Below are 13,299 nucleotides of genomic sequence, written 5' to 3'. Positions count from 1 at the left end.
CAAGGCCCTCCAGACATTCTCAGGTTGTAAAACTGGCAAAGGATACATTTAACTGTTAATAACATTTACATATATATCTCAAACGGAGAGAACCAGTATTAGCAAATTTTCTAAGAATGAGGGAGAAATATCTTTCCCTTTTGGTACCAAGGGGAAATTCTTTTTTTCCTTCCCATTTCGTATTCACTCTCACATCACACTTGTTCCAGTGCCGGTGAGGTCAGGGGAGGTCTGAACATAAGGGACTTCGGATGGTGAAACGGCAACATTATCACTCGAGGAAAGGTCCACCTCATAAAATACAACCACAGTCTCCTGTTTCTTCCTGGGCACATGTTAAGCAATCTGGGGACTTTCTCCATTCAGCATTCAAGAACGGTCTTACCAAACAGCCAGAGTGTTGCCTAGTTTCCCAAACGTATCAAAAAAATGCATAAGTCCCTATTTCTGGAAGGGAGTCATAAATACGCGTGCACCGTCCCGTCACCCTATGCTTACATCTACATCAAGTAGGGTGATCCTGTTACAGCGCAAAAAGCCTAGACTGCCTGCTTCTGGTATATTAGACACTCTCGCTACCCTCAAACACCCAGGTCAAGCAGCTGGCAGATAGATCCGACAAAACCGACCACTCCTAAGAGTCCCACCCAACAGATCTTTCGAAGCCTCACAACCAGGACACCTGCGACCTCTTATCAGCGCCGCCGATTCTTGCTCCGCACAAACGACATTCTCGCTTCTTCTACCACACTACTTACGCTCACCTACAGCCCTGTCTTAATCATACAACGTAAAGCCACCGAACTATCTCTTTGGTGAAACACTTTTCAAAAAACAAAAACTTACTGTACAACCGCCAAGTTCAACATAACTCGGCTGAAATAAAAAGCGCGCGGAAAACACAGAAAAAAGTATTACAACTATAAGTTACGCTTTGAAATTTTCGATATACCACAAAACGGGAAACACTGTCAATTCAACAACAGCTTTACATGAAAAACAAAATCTTCGGAGTAATACCGGTACCTCCTTTCAGGCAAAACTGAAGGTTTTCCTTTCCTCGTCCCACAACCACGAGCACACCCCACTTTGCACGCACGGTCATTTCGCTCACGCCGCGTCCGCGCCCTGCGCCGCTGCACGCCCCTCGCCCCGGCTTCGCCCACCCGGGGAACAACAGGCAGCCTCTGCGTGTCCACACGCAGGACGCGGAGGCCCAGGCGGAGTGGGACCAGCAGCCTCTGCGCCCCTCCTCATCTACATACGCCACGCCCCCAGCGCGACCCTCCCAGCGCCCTGTTCTTTCTTCCCCGTGGGGGACACCGGAACGAGTGTCTCGTGGCGGGGGAGCGTGGGCGCGCGGCGACGAATCGAGACCTGGAGGGGGAACCCGGGAAGGCGGGAGCTCGCGGCGCGCGGCGCCCCGCAGTTGAAGGGGTGGGTCGGGGCTCGGGTCCGGTCTCGCCTTGCTTTCAGCAAAAGAAAGTTTCAGCCCATTTTTGCCCTCGCCTGTTCGAACTCATCTCCAAACAGCCCTGGGTCTGTCTCACCTCGGGCGTCCCAGTGCCGTGCTCCGGCATTTCCAGAAAGAGTTAAGGGCCCGGGCCTGGCGGCGCGCACCCTTCGATAGCTCAGCTGGTAGAGCGGAGGACTGTAGAGCCGACACGTGTGGACATCCTTAGGTCGCTGGTTCGATTCCGGCTCGAAGGAGGTGCCCGTCGCTTTTGCGCCCTCGTGAAGGGCACCGCCCCCCCCCCCCCCCCCCGCCCGGGACCAAGCCCCGCCCAAGGCCCTGAGGCCGCGCAGCATCCTCTCTCCCCGGCCAGAGGCGGGAAAGCCTTTGGGGGCCGCCCGCACAGCCACGTGGGGGCCGTGGCCAGGGAACACGCCTGCGCCTTCCTCCCGCGCGCAGGCCACACGCCCGCCCGCAGCCCGGTTGCTCCCGCCTTAGCGCGCAGCCCCGCCGGCCCCACCGCGGTCCGCGCCCTCTCCACTTTTATTCACCCACCGCCCCCGCTCTGCTCGACACGCGCACATCCCTGCCAAACAGGTGGGCACGCAGGAGCTGCCCACCCAAAGCCCTGGAGGCCGACAAGCACACAGGCCATCACACGGTCAGGGACAACTACGGCACCCTTCCTGGAAACCCCCTCTCACTCCCGGGCTCAGTCCCCAGCTCTGCCTCCCAAAGGAAGGTCACTGTCTCTGTCTCTCCCAGTCACAGTCTTTCAATCTCCCAACCTCTCTCTCTCTCCTTCCCTGTCTTTCCCATGGTCTCTACAGGTACAGACCCAGGGAGACAGAGAACCTTCCCAACCGTCTTAATCTATTTGTGGGGCAGAACTGCCACCCCGAGATCTTCCAAGCCACATTCTGCCACCCTCCAAGACACTGACAGTTGTGTACCTGCGCGGAAGCCGACACCGGCAGGAGCAAAACGCAGCAGGGCTCTCAGTGGGCCTTGACAGTGCCTATGAGAACCTTTCAGGTGTCCTGTCAGTCTGAGGGGGAGGAGGGTGGTGTGGCCCCCTGGAAACCTCAGCTTTCATATGCCTTCGCACCTATTCCTGGTAGCCGCTGGAGGGGTTGAGTTCCCGCCGAAAGAGCAAAGATCGCTCACACTCTGTACAAGGGTGGGAAAACGCCCGCACCCATTCTTCTGCTACATCTGATGGATATAGATAGATGATAGATGATAGGTAGATAGATAGATAGATAGATAGATAGATGGATAGATAGATTAGATGATAGATAGATAGATAGATAGATGGATAGATAGAAAGGGGGTGGGGCGGGAGAAAGAGAGAGAAAGGAAGATTGACAGCAAAAGCACAGGCAGAGCTCAGAGAGCCCTGAGAGCCAGGGGCAATGGGGGCTGATGGCAGGGAACAGAAGGGTGGAGGGTGGGGTGGTGGGCAGGTGGGGAGCTGCCATCATGGAGGGGCTCTCAACCTCACCTCCTTGCACAAACCACTGGCCTGTGGCTTCTGACCAGCTGGCTACCTTTATTGGGTCCTTAAGGCTGAATTGGCGGGGCCAAGAGGAAGCCGCTGAGGCCCAAGCAGAGAGCACCCAGGAGGAAATGGGCCGGGCTTTCAGCAAGAAGGAGCAGCTTCACCTTGCGGACAGAGCCTGGTTGGGGTGGGATGTGTGGGTGCCGAGAAGAACGCCGCGGGTGGTCCTTGCCCCTCCCTTCCTGTGGAAAGGAAACGCCGTAGACTCACCGAGAGGAGTCACAGCAGAACCCCGATGGGAGCGAGGTTCTCTGAAACCTCAGGGGCCCAGCGCTGCCCTCCCCTGACCCCTGAGCCCACAAGCCCTTTTTCGGTTCTGGTTCTGTCTCTCAAACCGGAGACTGCATTTCCCCCCCCCCCCCCCCCGTCTTCCTCTCCTGGCAAGCTCCTACGGTTGCGCCCCCGCTGCGGCCTCAGCCCTCCTCACGGTCCCACTGCTAACTAAGAGGGGCTGACCTGGAGTCTGTGGAGTCTCCGTGGGCCTGGGAGGCCGTGCCACTGCAGTCTGACAGGTGACCTTCAGGAAGAGTCTATTGCTCTGGAGCTACAGAAAGACCTCAGCCTCAAATGTCACCATCTGCAGAGACCAGCGGATGAGGACCAAAGAGAGAACCTCAGGCCTTCGTTGGATATACCCCCGACGGGATGTGGAGGTGTGGAACCCTTGGGAACCTGGCTTTGGGGGAGTGGGCGGGGTGCGTGGGTTTGGGTGACCGGCACAGGGGAGTGTGAGTCTCAGCACGGCCAACTCTTCTTGTCTGGGTGTCACAGAGAATAGTAGCAGGGGACCTCTGAGGCACTGCCCCTCACCCTCCGAGGGGCAGAGGTGCCTGCTGCCCGGTCAGAGAGCGGCGACACACCCAGCTGAGGGAAGGCCACTTTGGTGTGGCTTGCCGTGCCTCTGTGGGACTTTTGCTGGGTGGGTTAGCGGTCTTGGGCGGTGGGCACACACCAGGTGGGATCAGAAACGTTTGTAAGGAGTCCAACCTGGACACCTGTGCCCTCTGCCCCTCCCTCTGGACTCCAGTGCCTCTCCAGGAAGTCCACAGAACCTTGACCTCTTTCAGGAAGCAGCCGCCTCTGCCAAAGGAATCGGGGTAGGTGGGCGAAGGAGGGGAGCCGAGGCTGGATATCCATGGGCCTTGTGGAGCCCCGGATGTGCTCTCTCCTGAGAAACCTGATGGTCCTTCTCCATCGCTCCGCAGTAAGCCTCACTGCGACAGAAAGTCATTGTGGGCAGGAGGGCGGAGGGGCATATCAGCCCCCAGGGGAGGCGAGGCTCTTAGGTGGGGAAAATACAAGCCTGGAACATGCAACTGTGCCCAAAAGTAAAGGAATGTACAGTGACTGATTCGGTGGCATGTCAAGCACACAAGAGCCAATTGGAAAGGGTTCCCACTGCCAAATCAAGGTAATGATAATAACGGAATATAATCCACTGAGTAAAATAGGTACAGGGCCTAACAGCAATGACACACCAGATTTTGGTCTCTCAGTATCATTCTCCAACAAAAGGAACCAGGGCCAATAAAAGGAACCAGGGTGGGCTTCCCTGGTGGCGCAGTGGTTAAGAATCCGCCTGCTAATGCAGGGGACATGGGTTCGAGCCCTGGCCCGGGCAGATCCCGTATGCCGCGGAGCAACTAAGCCCGTAGCGCCACAACTACTGAAGCCTGCGCGCCGTGCTCCGCAATAAGAGAAGCCACTGCAATGCGAAGCCCGCGCGCCGCAGCGAAAACCCAACGCAGACAAAAGTAAAATTTATTTAAAAAAAAAAGGAACCAGGGTTCCTCGGAGACCCACTTAATTTGGGTTTTCATCTACATACATGTAAAAATCTGCATGTTTTCCTCCTGTTTAAAAATTTTTTTTTTGTTTTTTTAAATTAATCGCTGTGCACGAGCTTTCTCGAGTTGCGGCGACCGGGGGCTAGTCTTCGTTGCGGTGTGCGGGCTTCTCATTGCGGTGGCTTCTCTTGTTGCAGAGCACGGGCTCTAGGCGCGCGGGCTCAGTTGTTGTGGCTCGTGGGCTCTAGAGCGCAGGCTCAGTAGTTGCGACGCACGGGCGTAGTTGCTCCGCGGCATGTGGGGATCTGCCCCGGCCAGGGCTCGAATCCGTGTCCCCTGCATTGGCAGGCGGATTCTTAATCCCTGCACCCTCAGGGAAGTGCCCCCCTCCTGTTTTACATCCATTAATACTCAGGCCCTGCCAGAGAGCCTCAAAGGGTAAAAAGTAAAGTTTTGCCTCCCCTACAGCTTCAATCAGCAGGAGCCGTACATGAAGAGAAGGGGCAGGTATGTGAGAAAAATAAGGTGCTTACACACTTGGCTTGCATTTTTTCTGCTATCTGTAAAAATGATCCCATTCTCCTAAAGTGATAAGGTACTGAAAGAGGCTAGGTTGGAGGCTGAGGGCGTGGCCTGGTGCGCCCTCTCCCAGGGCTCAGGGGCTCCGTTTGGGTTTTTGGTTCTGTCCTTAGTAGCTCTCACCCTAGGACTCACGCAAATGGGGTTCAGAGACGTTGCTGATGAAGCTGAACAGGGAGTGTTCCGTGATTTTTCTGTACGAAGGACACCGTATTTTTCATCTTACCTGCACTCAGAACCTGCTGGAGAACAGTTTCCACTCTGTTTTTTGTTCTGAAGCCTGAGATCAATAAGTTACATATATGTGTACGCGTGTGTGTTTATGCAGGTGTTGTATATATAACATGCAAACACATATCTAGGGTTTTTTTCGCTAAACCCGTAAGCTTCGGGAATCTCAGTTTCCTGACCAGGGATTGAACCGAGGGCCGTGGTAGTGGAAACACGGGGTCCTAACCACGGACAGGCAGGGAGTTGCCTCCATACTTCTTTTTAAAAACTTTTACTTATTAAACTAAGTGTTCACAATACTGTGCCAGTTCGAGGTGTAGTAGAACTTCGGGTTGTTTTTCATTATACGTTATTTCAGGACGCCGTATAGAAGTTGAATGTTCTTCACAGGTAACTTCCGTTATTTTATATATAGCATGCCGTATTTAAGCAACCCCGTACTCCTGACTTGGCTTTCTCCAGAGCTTTGTTTCCTGTGCCTGTGGTTCTACTGCTATTTCATAAGTCAAGTTGCATTATGGTCGGGACTCTATACGATACCGGCCTACATAGTGCGCGTTGTCAGCTGATTTTTGCTAGCACGACAGCCGCGGGTTTTACTCACACTGGGGCAAACAGTTGTTTTTGCAGGCACTGCCTTTTCTTCACAGACGTTGATTTCTGTATTCCGCTACTTGGCAACGCGGACGTTGCTGGTAAGCGCCACACGGAACAGGAAACCGAGTGACGATTTAAGCGACGAAGAAAAACCGGCTCAGACTACCGAAGCAAGACACGTTGTGCGTTGACTGCCCATGCCTAACTCCCGGGAACTCCACAACACAAGAGTCAAACAGAAAAAAATACCACAGCACAGGCAGCACGTAGCGACACTCGACAACCGAAAATTAACCCCATAAGGGCACTACCGAAATTGTCGTCTATTTGTTTACCAAGTCAAACACCAGGGGAAAGCGCGAACGCAGTCCCCCACTACCACAAATTATGCAGTCGAGTTTCCCACATTTGGGGAAATCGCAGGGGTCAGCACATCCGGAGTGCAATGGATAAGCCTCGCCCTGGGAAAACCACCTTCGTGATCATGGTATCTCCCCTGCCAGGTAAGTATGAGTTGCTGCGCTCTCCTCGTCCCACACCCTCGCGATCGCCCACCTCTTCACGCACGCTCACTTCCCTCACGCCCTCTCCGCGCCCTCCGCCCCTGCATGCCCCTCGCTCCGGGCTCGCCCACCCCGGGAACAACCTCGCGAGTCCTCGGCTGTCCACACGCAGGACGCGGAAGCCCAGCCGGAGTGGGACCAGCAGCCTCTGCGCGCCTCGCTATCTGCATACGCCACGCCCCTCTCCGGAAGTCCCGCGCCTCTCAGCTTTCCCCAAGCCCGCTGAGGACGGCGGGGAGAACGCGGAAGGGATCTGCTCAGAGCCTTCGACTTAAAATGAACATTAGGTTCTTGTTTCAAGTTACATTGAGCGGTTTCACTTTTCGCACCGTCTATGTCTAACCTTTTCCCCGTTGGGAAATCGCTATGTTTGGGGGCACTTAGCCCTCAGGCGGCTTTCTAGTCTGTTACTTTCTCTTTGGCTTGTGTGGCCTCGAGGAGCTTTAGGGCAGGTTTCCTAGACCTCCAGGTTTCTCTAGATAGGACGCATTGACGATGTTAAGTGAAAAAAATAAAGTGCACGCATATATGTAGTATGCTACCCATTGTCTATGAAAAATGTGAAAAAAAAGAAAATTATACACCGTCTGTCAAAAAGAAACCCAGGAGTGTTAAACCGGAACTGATGAAATTGCCTATATGGGTGAGTGCAAGGAGAGAGTGGCAGTTTTCTGAGCGTACCTTTCTATGTAATTATTTGGGGATCTCTGTTAACATTTTGGATATGTTTTTAAAACACAGGGGGGGGGGGAGGGACTTCCCTCGTGGTCCAATGGGAAAGACTCCGCACTTCCAATGCAGGGGGCCGGGGTTCGGTTCCTGGTCACGGAACTAGACCCTGCATGCGTGCCGCAACTAAGGGTTCACATGCCGCAACTAAAGATCCCACAGGCCACAACTAAAGATCCCACGTGCCGCAACTAAGATCCGGCACAGCCAAAATCAAGGAAGGAAGGAAGAAGGAAAGAAAGAAAAACTGCTGCTTAAAAAAAAAAATACAGGGGGAGGACTTCCCTGGTGGCGCGATGGTTAAGAATCCTCCTGCCAATGCAGGGGACACGGGTTCGAGCCCTAGGTCCGGGAAGATCCCACAGGCCGCGCGGAGCAACTACGCCCGTGCGCCGCAACTTCTGAGCCTGCGCTCTAGAGGCCGCGAGCCACAACTACTGAAGCCCGCCCGCTCAGAGCCAGGGCTCCGCAACAAGAGAAGCCACCGCAATGAGAAGCCCGCGCACCACAACGAACAGTAGCCCCCGCTTGCCGCAACGGGAGAAAGCCCACGCGCAGGGACAAAGACCCAGCGCAGCCAAAGATAAATGACATTTTAAAAAAAATACAGGGGGAAAAGACCCTAAAATTGGAGGTAAGTACAAATTAACCTAACTGTATCTCAGATGACTAGTGTAACCACACTGGAGTAGAAATAACCAACCGAAATGACTTTTGAACACAGTACATTGACCATAACCGTTTTCAACTCTAAAGACAAGAACTGCAAATACTAGTAGGTTGGTATTTCATAGCTATGTGGTTGTAACAGTTTTGTACCAATGCTGTTGTATTGTAGGATTGAGCTAATGAGTAAATGGAGGCTGGGAGTCAAGGTTCTCACTGTTGAAGAGAGGAGATACAAATACAGAATGGCGGAGGGCGAGGAGGAACCATGTGGTGTTAAGTTGAAAATTGGAATTGAAGATATCAGTATAGGCCCATTATTATTTTTTTAAAATTAATCAATTTAGTTTTGGCTGCATTGGGTCTTCGTTGCTGCGCGCCGGCTTTCTCTAGCTGTGGCGAGAGCGGGGGCTACTCTTCATTGAGGTGAGCGGGCTTCTCATCGCGGTGCCTTCTCTTGTTGTGGAGCACTGGCTCTAAGCGCGCGGGTTTCAGTAGTTGTGGCACGCAGGCTTTAGTAGTTGTGGCACGCGGGCCCAGTAGTTGCGGCTCGCGGGCTCAGTTAGTTGTGGCTCGCGGGCTCTAGAGCGCAGGCTCAGTAGGTGTGGCGCAAGAGCTTAGTCGCTGCGAGGCATGTGGGATCTTCCCGGACCAGGACTCGAGCCCGTGTCCCCTGCATTGGCAGGCGGATTCTTGACCACTGTGCCACGAGGGAAGTACCTGGGCAACCCCCCCCCCTTTTTTTAAACATCTTTATTGGAGTATAGTTGCTTTACAGTGGTGTGTTAGTTTCTGCTGTATAACGAAGTGAATCAGCTATACATATACATATATCCCCATATCTCCTCCCTCTTGCGTCTCCCTCCCACCCTCCCTATCCCACCCCTCTAGGTGGACACAAAGCACCGAGCTGATCTCCCTGTGCTCTGCGGCTGCTTCCCACTAGCTATTTATTTTACATTTGGTTGTGTATATATGTCCATGCCACTCTCTCACTTCGTCCCAGCTTACCCTCCCCCTCCCCGTGTCCTCGAGTCCAGTGTCTATGTATGCGTCTTTACTCCCGGGCCCATTATTTTTAATAGATATAGACATGTGTAGGGAAACCCACTGTCCTGATCTTGCTTTCTAAATGTCATTCTCCACTAAAAAGAACCAGGGCTCTTTGGAGAAACAGATGATTTTCAGGAGTCAGGGAAGGTACAAGATGAGCCTGGACTATCTTGTGCCAGAAAATGCTCCAAAAATTATATGGACGTGTCAGAAGGACACAGTAGCCAACCTGAAGGGTCTTTCATAGGCCCAGTATGAGAACAACCGAACATCAAAATAAACGGAAACAGTCATGGATTATAAACAACTAAACACAACCACGAGTTCATGTTGATTACATAGGGAAGGAAGGAAAATTCTTCCTTACAACAGAATGCCAACTAAGAAATGTAGAATGAATGACAGAATTAGAAAATCAACATTTGGCAACCATAATGCAAGTCAACAGTGGATACTAAAAACTATTGCGTTAAGGTTTTGTAACGGATATTTACATATCCTCAATTATCTCCACACAAATTACTTAATAATTACAAGGGGCAGACCTGGTGAGCACCCCCAGTGGCAGAGGGTTACAATACTGGCCCCGGTACCATGTTCTTCTGCAGCACCCTCCCATGTTGACTCTGGGCTTGGCTACGTGACTTGCTTTGGCTAATGGAACATTAGTAAATGCGATGGAAGCAGAAGACTGAAAAACAGTTGCTCGTTGGGAGTCGCTCTCACTTGCTGTCCTGAGACCGCCATGAGAAGAAGCCTGACTTAGCCTACTGGAGGATGAAATTACGGGAGTGAAGATGAATCATGTCAACTGAGGGCCCTCAGACTGACCCGCCCCAGTGTCCCACAAGCTGACTGCAGCTGCACGAGTGGTCCTACATCAGAGCCGCAGAACTGCCCGGCTCAGCCCAGCTGCGGTTGCTGACACAAAGAATGGTGAGCAAATCACGTGGTCACTATTTTAAATCACTAAGTTTTAGGGTAGTTTGTTACACGGCACTGGATAACTGATACACCACCTTAACCAAGTAATCAATGTTAACACCACCAATAACTGAACAAACTGACTTCACGTGCCTGCAGTGTGATGCCCAGAGGAGGACACTGGATTAATTTGATAGGGCTGTCATAATAAAGTACCACAATCTGGGTGGTTTAAAACAACAGAAATTTATTCTCTCACAGTTCTGGAAGCTACAAGTCCAAACTCAAGGAGTCAGCAGGGCCATGCTCCCTCTGGGAGTCTGGGTAGAATCTTTCCTTGCTTCTTCCTCGCTTCTAGTGGTGACAGTCGATCCTTAACTTGCAGCTACATCAGTCCAATCTGTGCTTTGTCATCACATGGCGTTATCCCTACGTGTCTCTGTCCTTACATGGCATTTTCCTCTTATAAGGACAATATTCATATTGGATTAGGGCCCACTCTACTGACCTCACCTTAACTTGATTGTATGTGCAAAGATTCTATTTCCAAATAAGGTCCCATTCATAGGTACCAGGGGTTAGGATTTCAGCATTTTTTTGGGGGGGGGGGAGGGACATAAGTCAACATGTAAACAGATACAGTACCATTTATGTCGTCTACGTGTCAAAAATGCACACTCGAGGGGCTTCCCTGGTGGCGCAGTGGTTGAGAGTCCGCCTGCCGATGCAGGGGACACGGGTTCATGCCCCGGTCCGGGAGGATCCCACATGCCCCGGAGCGGCTGGGTCCGTGAGCCATGGCTGCTGGGCCTGCGCGTCCGGAGCCTGCGCGTCCGGAGCCTGTGCTCCGCAGCGGGAGAGGCCACAACAGTGAGAGGCCCGCGTACCGCAAAAAAAAAAAAAAAAAAAAAAAAAAAAAAAAAAAGCACACTTGAATGTAATTATGAGGAAATACAGGACAACTTAAAAACCAAGGCTATTCCACAAAATAACTGGCCTGTAATTTTCAAAAATGCCTGCATAATGAAATAAAACGATGGGCCTGGGGATTATTTCAGATTAAAATTGGTTAAAGGGACAGGATACAGAATGCAACATGTGATTTTGAATTTTCCTTTGCTATAAAGGACATTCCTGAGACAATTGATAGAAATGGAATAATGTTTATAGAGTAAATAATAATATTGCATCCATGCTAATTTCTTGATTTTTATAATTATCCTGGGTTTAGATAAGAAAATGCTCTATTTTTAGGAAACACACACTAAGAAAGGAAACTTCCTGAGACAACCAGTAATCAAAAATGGGTGCTTGGGACTTCCCTGGCGGTCCAGTGGTGTGGTTAAGCCTCCGCGCTTCCACTGCAGCTGGGCGTGGGTTCCATCCCTGGTTGGGGAACTTAAGATCCCTCATGCCCCACGGCGCAGCCAAAAAAGAAAAAAAGAAAAAGAAAAAAGGGTGCTACAATACGTTTGCTCTGATCTTTTCGCAGTTAGGACCTCAGGAAACCTTCCCTGACCCTATAGTCTCCAGTCCTGTGTCTAGCCTCGCTTTGCTCCGTAGCACCGACCACAGTAGTATAATGCAGCACAAGGTCCACTGGAAGTCGACACACGATACTTGAATCGTTTTGTTCACGTCTGGGGAGGATCCACTTGATCTCGAGAAAGAATCTTCACGTATGGAAGAGGAAAAGACAAATCCGGGCGGCTGAAAGAGGCAGCCTAGTCCCTCAGGACGAAAACGGGACAATTCCGTCCGTGCATTCGATTTTCGGAAACCATTCAACACCCGTTCCCGGCCCACACATCTACCCCTTGCAGGAACGCTTTGCCCTGATAGTCTCTGTTCGTTTTTCTTTGCTGTTGCAGGATTCGATTACTGCATAATCTGAACGAAAGATCATGGATGAGGACTCAAACAATTTCATGTTAAACTGATGACGAAACTCTGATCTTACTATTTAACATTTGATTGACATTGTGTTCCGTGTCATTTTCACTGAAAGGAAGGTGAGACCACACCCGAGCTCCGACCTGCTCCTGAACTGCAGGGCGCCAGGCGCCGCGAGCTCCTGTCTTCCCGGGTCCCGCCTCCAGGTCCCGACTCGTCGCCGCTCGCCCACGCCCTCCCTCCGGAGACACCGGCGCATCTCGGCCGGGAATTAGTAGGTCCGTATCTCCCGCGGGAAAGAACGGGACGCCGAAAAGGTCCCGGCAGGGGCGTGGCGTGTGTCGATGAGGAGGCGCACAGAGGCTGCTGGTCCCACTCCGCCTGGGTCCTATCTAGAGAAACCTGGAGGTCAAGGAAACCTGCCCTAAGCTCCTCGAGGCCACACAAGCCAAAGAGAAAGTAACAGACTAGAAAGCCGCCTGAGGGCTAAGTGCCCCCAAACATAGCGATTTCCCAACGGGGAAAAGGTTAGACATAGACGGTGCGAAAGGTGAAACCGCTCAATGTAACTTGAAACAAGAACCTAATGTTCATTTTAAGTCGAAGGCTCTGAGCAGATCCCTTCCGCGTTCTCCCCGCCGTCCTCAGCGGGCTTGGGGAAAGCTGAGAGGCGCGGGACTTCCGGAGAGGGGCGTGGCGTATGCAGATAGCGAGGCGCGCAGAGGCTGCTGGTCCCACTCCGGCTGGGCTTCCGCGTCCTGCGTGTGGACAGCCGAGGACTCGCGAGGTTGTTCCCGGGGTGGGCGAGCCCGGAGCGAGGGGCATGCAGGGGCGGAGGGCGCGGAGAGGGCGTGAGGGAAGTGAGCGTGCGTGAAGAGGTGGGCGATCGCGAGGGTGTGGGACGAGGAGAGCGCAGCAACTCATACTTACCTGGCAGGGGAGATACCATGATCACGAAGGTGGTTTTCCCAGGGCGAGGCTTATCCATTGCACTCCGGATGTGCTGACCCCTGCGATTTCCCCAAATGTGGGAAACTCGACTGCATAATTTGTGGTAGTGGGGGACTGCGTTCGCGCTTTCCCCTGATGTTTGTGTTTGTTGAATAGTAGAATTAGGTAATCTTTGTTAACGAGTAAGTGCTTCTGTGCGTGCGCTCGCATACTTTTTCTTGGGGGTGTAGTGTAATGCTTGCGTGCAGCTGTGAGTTCTGTGAGATGGTTGTTTCGCTGCACTGAAATTATTCGCTCTGAGGTTGCGGGGAA

The sequence above is a fragment of the Stenella coeruleoalba genome (genome assembly GCF_951394435.1).
Source record: "Stenella coeruleoalba genome assembly, chromosome: 2".
Classification (NCBI taxonomy): Eukaryota; Metazoa; Chordata; class Mammalia; order Artiodactyla; family Delphinidae; genus Stenella; species Stenella coeruleoalba.
The sequence above is the reverse complement of the archived record's forward strand: the minus strand, read 5'-3'. Positions refer to the sequence as shown.